Genomic DNA, 7,954 nt, shown 5'->3' with positions numbered 1-7,954 from the left:
TTTAAAAAAAAAAATTAGCCGGGCGTGGTAGCACGCGCCTGTAGTTCCAGCTACTTGGAAGGCTGAGGTGGAAGGATCGCCGAGCCCAGCAGGTCGAGGCTGCGGTGGCCAGGAGCGGCCACTGCACTCCAGTCTGGGCGACAGAGTGAGACTCCAACTCAAAAAAAAAAAAAAGATCAGAAGGATCTAGTCAGAGCTATTTAGACGAGAATGACTCAATGATAGCATAAGGTTCATATGAAGGAGAGAAGGAAATAGGATTGGCTTGTATGGGAGAGACAGCAACCACTTCATGGTAACAGGAAGAAGATTGGTTCAGATGTAAGTGGGTTATTGTTTGGTTTGGGAAAGATGAGTGAGTTTTCCACTATAGACACTGACAAAGCAAATGGCAGTGGTTTTGATAGACAAGTACAATCAAAATATAAATTATCATGGGCGATTAAGTTATTAGACAGAATGTTCTTGAAATGATGGATCATAAAATGTTACTGACTGGCCAGGCACAGTGGCTCATGCCTATAAACCCAGCACTTTGGGAGGCCGAGGTAAGAGGACTGTCTGATCTCATGGGTTTGAGACAAACCTGGGCATTTTGGTGAGACCTCTTCTCTACAATTAATCAAAAAATTAGCCAGGCATGGTGGTGTGTGCCTGTAGTTCCAGCTACTTGGAAGGCTGAGGCAGAGAAGAATCACCTGAGCCCAGCAGGTCGAGGCTGCGGTGGCTGTGAATGTGCCACTGCACCCCAGCCTGGGCAACAGAGTGAGATGTCCACTCAAAAAAAAAAAAAAAAACAGTGACTGACTAAGGAATTCAACATGAAGGATGGAGAAAGATGATGGAAGGGGAGAAATTAGGTAGGAAAACAGACTGGAGTTCTGATGAGCTAGAAGGGTCCTAAGTGAGTCACTAAATTATGGAATCTGGGGCAACCCCTTCGGGTCCCCTCCCACTGTGGGAGCTTTTCTGTCCTCTCAATAAATCCTGCTTTCTCACTTTCCGGCTGTTCGTGTCCCTCATTCTTCCTGGACATGAGAGGAGAACCACAACCCCAAAGAGCTGCGACCTGAATTGCTACAGAAGATGGTTGGAGCCAAAGAGCTGTGCACCCTAGAGGCTGGCTTGCCAGCCAATGGTGCCGGCTGAACCAGAAGAGTTGCTGGAAGAAGGCGAGACTCCGAAGCTGAGACACTCTGGGGGCTAGGCTTGCCAGCCCACCAAACCAGCAACACTCTCAGGGCTTGACTTGCCAGTTCTTTAGAGCCGACACTTCTGGGGGCTAGGCTTGCCAGCTCCTTGAGACAATCCTCTCTGAGGTTTGGCTGGCTGACCCATTGAGCTGACACTCTAAAAGCCCAGGCTGACCTGAAAAATCCGTATCAGTTTTGGCGTCCAACGTGGGGTTCGATGGAAGGCGATAAAGGTTACCAAAAAAATAAAAATTATGGAATCTGGAACAATTGTGGTCTGATTACAGAATGAGGTTTTAGGTATATTTGTTGTTGCTATCAAGACCCAGTATATGGATATAGGAGGTGGAATGGAAGAGAAGTCTCAGGAAATGAGAAGTTCCTGCAACTGTAGGCCCAGGTCTTCGATTGCCTATGTGAATGTTAGGATCACCAGGATGGGCTGGGCGCAGTGGCTCAAGCCTATAATCCCAGCACTTTGGGAGGCGGCAGCGAGAGGACTGCCTGAGCTCAGGAATTCGAGACAAGTCTGAGCAACATGGCGAGACTTTGTCTCTACAATAAATCAAAAAATTAGCTGGGCATGGTGGTGTAGGCCTGTAGTTCCGGCTACTTGGAAGACTGAGGTGGAAGGATCGCCTGAGTCCAGCAGGTCGAGGCTGCAGTGGCCATAAGCATGCCACTTGCACTCCACTCTGGGCGACAAAGTGAGACTCCAACTCAAAAAAAAGATGGGTATATCTGGCCAGGTGTGGTGGCTCACATTTGTAATCTCAACATTTTAGGAGACAGAGGCAGGAGGATCGCTCGAGCCCAGGAGTTCAAGACCAGCCTGGGCAACATAGCAAGATCTTGTCTCTACAAAAAATTTAAAAATTAGCCAGGTGTGGTGGTGTATGTCTATAGTCCCAGCTGCTTGGGAGGCTGAGGCAGGAGGATTGCTTGAGTCCAAGAGTTGAAGGCTGCAGTGAACCAGGATCATACCACTATACTCCAGCCTGGGCAATAGAGTGAGACCCTGACTCAAAGAAAAAATGTGGTGAGTGGATTGCCTGAGCCCGCGGGTTCGAGACCCGCCTGGGCAGTGAGACCTCATCTCTACAATAAATCAAAAAATCAGCCGGGCGTGGTAGCACATGCCTGTAATTCCGGCTACCTGGAAGGCTGAGGTGGAAGGATCGCCGGAGCTCAGCTGGTCGAGGCTGCGGTGGCCGGGAGTGGCCACTGCACTCCAGTTGGGTGACAGAGTGAGACTCCAACTCAAAAAAAAAGTGGTATATTCATACACTGAAATATTATTTAGCCATAAAAGGGAATTAAGTACAGATACATACTATAGTGTGGAGGAACCTTGAAAATATTGTGCTAAGTAAAAGAAGCTGGACACAAAAGGTTGCAAGTTGTATTACTCCATTTGTAAGAAATATCTAGAATAAATAAATCCATAGTAACAGAAAGTAGATTAGAGGTAGCTGGAGATTTGGGAAAGGGGAGAACAGAGAGTAAGTGCCTAATGGGGGCCAGGTTTCCTTTGGGAGCAATTAAACTCTTTTAGAACTACATAGAGATTGTAGTTGTACAACATTGTGAATGTACTTAATGTCATCACTTTGTTCATGACAAAACAGCTGATTTTCTGTTATATGAATTTCACCACCATAACTTTTTTTTCCCCCGAATTGGCATCTTACTCTATTGCCTAGGCTGCAGTACAGTGGCTTGCTCACGGCCACCACAGCCCCAACCTGCTAGGCTCAGGCAATCCTCCTGCCTCAGCCTTCCAAGTAGCTGGAACTATAGGTGCCTACCACCATGCCCGGCTAGTTTTCTGATTTATTGTAGACATGAGGTCTCACCAAGTTGCCCGGGCTGGTCTTGAACCCTTGGGCTCAGGCAATCCTCTAGCCTCGGCCTCCCAAAGTACTGGGATTACAGGTGTGAGTAACCACTCCCAGCAATATAATATATATATATATATATATATATATATATAGAGAGAGAGAGAGAGAGAGAGAGAGAGAGAGAGAGAGAGAGAATTTTTTGAGTTGAAGTCTCACTCTGTCACCCAGGCTGGAGTGCAGTGGCACACTCAACAGCCACTACAGCCTCAACCTGATGGGCTTAGGCAATCCTTCCACCTTAGCCTTCCAAGTAGCTTGAAATACAGGCATGTACCATCACACCCAGCTAATTTTTTTGAGGTCTTGCCAAGTTGCCCAGGGTGGTCTGAAATCTGTAGGCTCAGGCAATCCTTTTACCTTAGCCTCCCAAAGTGCTGGGATTCTAGGCATGAGCCACCATGCCCAGCCTAAAATATTTCTTTAAATAGAAAATTAAGAGGAAGAGTTGCAGTATTAGGGATGACATAAAAGTCATTTTATCATTTATCAAGATATAAGCAAAATGTGTTTTTTCTGTTTTTTGAGTTGGAGTCTCACTCTGTTGCACAAGCTGGAGTTCAGTGGCACACTCACAGTCACTGCAGGCTCAACCTACTGGGCTCAGGCGATCCTTCTGTTTTCAGCATTCCAAGCAGGTGGAACTACAGGTATGTGCCACCACACCCAGCTAATTTTTTGATTTACTGTAGAGGTGAGGTCTTGCCAAGTTGCCCAGGCTGGTCTTGAACCCATCAATTCAGGCAATCCTCTCACCTCAGCCTCCCAAAGTTCTGGGATTATAGACATGAGCCACCGTGCCCAGCCTAAGCAAAATGTTTTTAACCAAGAAAAGTCATATGTGATTATATAAGGGGGTTCTTACCATTAATAGTAATTCAAACACAACAGAAAGCTCGAGTGCCAAATCCCTGTTCTGCTATGTAAATACAAGTCTATGTTAAGATAATGGTTATGTGCTTTTTGACAACTCTGAAGTTTAAAAACCTGATGATGTAGGATTTTCTTGTACTACTACCAAAAAGAAGAAGGAGAAGGAAGAGGAGAGCGAGAAAAGAAAGAAGAAAATGTCGGGTGTGGTGGCTCATGCCTATAATCCCAGCACTTTGGGAGGCTGAAGTGGGAGGATTGTTTGAGCGGAGAAGTTTGAGACCAGCCTGTGCAACATAGTGAGACCCTATCTCTTCAGAAAAATTTAAAAATTAGTCGTAGTGGCATGCACCCGTAGTCCCAGCTACTTGGGAGGCTGAAGCAGAAGAATAACCTGAGCCCAGGAGGTTGAAGTTATGATGAGTTGTGATCATGTCACTGCATTCCAGCCTGGGTGATAGAGTGAGTTCCTGACTCAAAAAATAAAAAAAAAAAGAAGGAAGAAAAAAGTTGGCTTCTCATCTAAGTATAAAGTAGTTAAGGAACACATTTTCCTCTTACATGAGAGAGAACTCTGTTTCTGAAAGACAATTATTTCTTTTTTTTTTTTTTTGAGTTGGAATCTCACTCTGTCGCCCACACTGGAGTGCAGTGGCATGATCACTGCCACTCCAGTGTCGACCTGCTGGGCTCCAGCGATCCTTCTGCCTCAGCCTTCCAAGTACCTGGAACTACAGGCATGTGCTACCACACCTGGCTAATTTTTATTGTAGAGATGAGGTCTTGCTAAATTGCCCGGGCTGGGCTCAAATCCACTGGCTCAGACAATCCATTTGCCTTGGCCTCCTAAAGTGCTGGGATTACAGGCTGAGCCACCAACCCTAGCCAAGACAATGATTTCTAACCTGGCATTCTATACCCAGCCAAATTATCCATGAGGTGTGAGAATAGAATCAAAATGTTTCCTGATATGTAAGGTACAAACATTTTCTTTCTTTCTTTTTTTTTTGAGTTGGAGTCTCACTCTGTCACCCAGACTGGAGTGCAGTGGCTGCTCCTGGTCACTGCAGCCTTGACCTGCTGGGCTCTGGCGATCCTTCCGCCTCAGCCTTCCAAGTAGCTGTAACTACAGGCATGCGCTACCACGCCTGGCTGATTTTTTGATTTATTGTAGAGATGAGGTCTCGCCAAGTTGCCCAGGCGGGTCTCGAACCTGTGGGCTCAGGCAATCTGTTCACCTCAGCCTCCCAAAGCATGGGATTACAGGCTGAGCCACCGAACCTGAGTAAGTACAAACTTTTTCACTTCTGAGCCCCTTGTCAGGAAGTGAGGGGAGCAGGAGGGAGAAAACCAAGCAAGATGAACCCACGGAGTCCAGGAAATAGGTGATCCAACCCAGAAAACAGGTCAGAGCAAGAGCCAGTGCCACAGCAGCCTGGGGGGTCTAGAGAAAAACCCATCCCCATTAGAGTGGGAGAACAGATAATCACAAGGTCAGGGATGTCTCCCACATAAAAAAGAGAAATGAGCCGGGCTCAGTGGCTCAGTCTGTAATCCCGCGCCTTTGGGAGGCTGAGGTGAGTAGATTGTCTGAGCCCACGGGTTCGAGACCCGCCTGGGCAACTTGGCGAGATCTCATCTCTACAATAAATCAAAAACCAGCCAGGTGTGGTAGCACGCACCTGTAGTTCCAGCTACTTGGAAAGCTGAGGTGGAAGGATCACCGGAGCCCAGCAGGTCGAGGCTGCGGTGGCCGGGAGCGGCCAATGTCCTCCAGTCTGGGTGACAGAGTGAGACTCCAACTCAAAAAAATAAATAAATAAAAATAAAAAAGAGAAATGTACAGGCACCTGATGGTTTGGAAACTACTGAGAGATTTCTATTTCTCTGAGATGTTGTGGATCGACTGGTGACAAGTACATAGAAAACGGATTGTTGCTATTTCTTGAACAGATGGGACCCATGGGGTGTAGGCAGAAAACAAATGTATTCTTGGATGCACAGTTTCTTCTGTGCATGTTCCATTTGTCGCTGGAGCGAGTTCTCCATGCTCCCTTGAGTGGAGTCTAGGGCGAGTCCCGTGACTTCTTCTTTTTTTTTTTTTTTGAGTTGGAGTTTCACTCTGTCACCCAGGCTGGAGTGCAGTGGCACACTCACAGCCACCCCAGCGTCGACCTGCTAGGCTCCGGAGATCTTTCCACCTCAGCCTTCCAAGTAGACGGAACTACAGGCGTGTGGTACCACGCCCGGCTAATATTTATTTATTGTAGAGACGAGGTCTCACCAAGTTGCCCGGGCTAGACTCAAACCCACGTACTCAGGCAACCCCTGCACCTTGGCCTCCCAAAGTGCTGGGATTACAGGCTGAGCCACTGAGCCTGGCCCCCGTGGCCTTTTGAGTCCCTCTCAGGTAATGCAATTCTCTTGGTCTCTTAGAATCCCCAGTCTCAGTCATCAAATTGTTCATCTCCATGCATTCAGCTGAACCATGTGAAATTGCCATTTTGATGAGTCATAAATGGTTGAATATTGGCAAATTAATTTGCCAATCCATTTGATTGTTTTTTTTTTTGGTGAGGGGGGCCTTGAGGGTCTTACCATGTTGCCCAGGCTCATCCCGAATCCCTGGACTCAGGCAATCCTCTAGGGTCTATCTCCCAAAGTGCTAGGATTACAGGTGTGAGCCACCACACTTGGCTCCATTTGATTCTAATAAGAGTCAAAACTTACAGATTCATTTAAAAATTATTTCAGCCAGATGTGGTGGCTCAAGCCTGTAATTCCAGTACTTTGGGAGGACAAAGTAAGAAGATTGCCTAAGCTCAGGGGTTTGAGATCAGCCTGGGCCACTTGGTGAGACCTCGTCTCTACAATAAATCAAAAAATAAACTGGGCTTGTTAGCACACACCTGTAGTTCCAGCTACTTGGAAGACTGAGGCAGAAGGATCACCTGAACCCAGTAGGTCAAGGCTGTGGTGGCCGTGAGTGTGCCACTGCACTCCAGCCTGGATGACAGAGTGAAACTCTGACTCAAAAAAAAAAAAAAATTAATGATTTCGGGCAACTCCCTTGGGTCCCCTCCCGCTCTGGGAGCTTTTCTGTCCTCTCAATAAATCCTGTTTTCTCAACTTTAAATTAATTAATTGATTGATTAATAAAAATTAATGACATCTGCCAAGCAGGGTGACTCCCAACAGTTTGGGAGGCTGAAGTGAGAGGACTGCTTGAGCCCATGTGTTTGAGACCATCCTGAGCCACTTAGTGAGACCTCATTTCTACAATAAATCAAAAAATAAGCTGGCATTATAGTGCATGCCTGGCGTTCCAGCTACTTGGAAGGCTGAGGTGGGAGGATCGCCTGAGTCCAACAGGTTAAGGCTACAGTAGCTGTGAGCGTGCCACTGCACTCCAGCCTGGACAACAGAGTGAGACTTTAACTCAAAAAAAAAAAAAAAATAATGATCTCCTTCCACCACTGAGGCTTGCTCTGAACAGGTCACATGACATAAGAAAGGGAAGCCTGGGCTGGGTGTGGTGGCTCAAGCCTGTAATCCCAGCATTTTGGAAGGCCAAGTGAGGGGATTGCTTGAGCCCATGGGTTCGAGAACAGCCTGGGCAACTTGGCAAGACCTCATCTCTACAATAAATCAAAACAATTATCCAGGTGTGGTAGCATTCATGTGTACTTCGGGCTACTTGGAAGGCCGAGGCAGAAGGATCATTGGAGCCCAGCAGATCAACACTGGGGTGACTGTGAGCATGCCACTGCACTCCAGCCTGGGCGATGGAGTGAGACTCCAACTCAAAAAACAAAAAAAACCCAAAAAACCGCAACACGGGCTGGTCTCAAACCCCTGAGCTCAGGCAATCCTCTCGCCTCTGCCTCCCAAAATGCTAGTATTACAAGCATGAGCCAGGGCTCACTGTCACTCTTTGTAGTCATCCTCCCTCCTATCTCCCCCCACCACTGATTTTTTTTTTTTTTGAGTTGG

This window comes from Carlito syrichta, unplaced genomic scaffold, assembly GCF_000164805.1.
Source record: "Carlito syrichta isolate Samal-C Ts95f unplaced genomic scaffold, Tarsius_syrichta-2.0.1 Scaffold305642, whole genome shotgun sequence".
In the NCBI taxonomy this organism is placed as follows: Eukaryota; Metazoa; Chordata; class Mammalia; order Primates; family Tarsiidae; genus Carlito; species Carlito syrichta.
Note: the sequence above shows the minus strand (reverse complement) of the source record.